Source organism: Tupaia chinensis, unplaced genomic scaffold, assembly GCF_000334495.1.
Source record: "Tupaia chinensis unplaced genomic scaffold, TupChi_1.0 Scaffold144326_1, whole genome shotgun sequence".
Classification (NCBI taxonomy): Eukaryota; Metazoa; Chordata; class Mammalia; order Scandentia; family Tupaiidae; genus Tupaia; species Tupaia belangeri.
Genome location: NW_006204184.1, coordinates 538,292 through 538,897, shown reverse-complemented (window position 1 = coordinate 538,897; position 606 = coordinate 538,292).

Below are 606 nucleotides of genomic sequence, written 5' to 3'. Positions count from 1 at the left end.
GGAGGCCTGCCCCCCCCCCAACCTCGCAGGCTCGATCTGGCTCCGGCCGGAACTGCTTTTCCTCCTAAAGCTGGCTGCGGGCTTAGCTTAACGGGATGAGCCATCTGGGGACAGCAGTGGCTGCGCTCAGATCAGGGGGCTGCGGGGCACGTTTCACCTCCCAACCAGGACAATGACCCTTCCTTCCCCGCCCGGCCCCAGGCTAGTCTTGGACTTGGCAGCTCCGCCCAGGCAGCTCAGCGCGCCGTGGGGAGGCAGCCCAGAGACGCTGGCCCGCTGGGTGGCCGGTAGGTCCCGAGGGAGAGAAGCCGCCAGGGTGGGGAGTTGAGCCGCCAGCTGGGGCCTTTGGGGAGGGGCTGTGCACCGGCCAGGCACCAGGGGGCAGCCTTACCCTATTGCTGACCCAGGCTCCCACAGGTCAGCCGCTACTGGGGGCCCCACATCGCCCAGTCCTCTCTGCCTTTGCACCCAGCCAGGAAGGCCCTCCTGGGTGGGCCCACTGTGGAGACTTGGAGCGACCTGCCACCCCCGGAGCTGGGGTCTTGACCCCCAACTTCCAGGGCTGCACCCCTGGCGGAGGGCCAATGGCTAGGGGGAGGAGGGCAG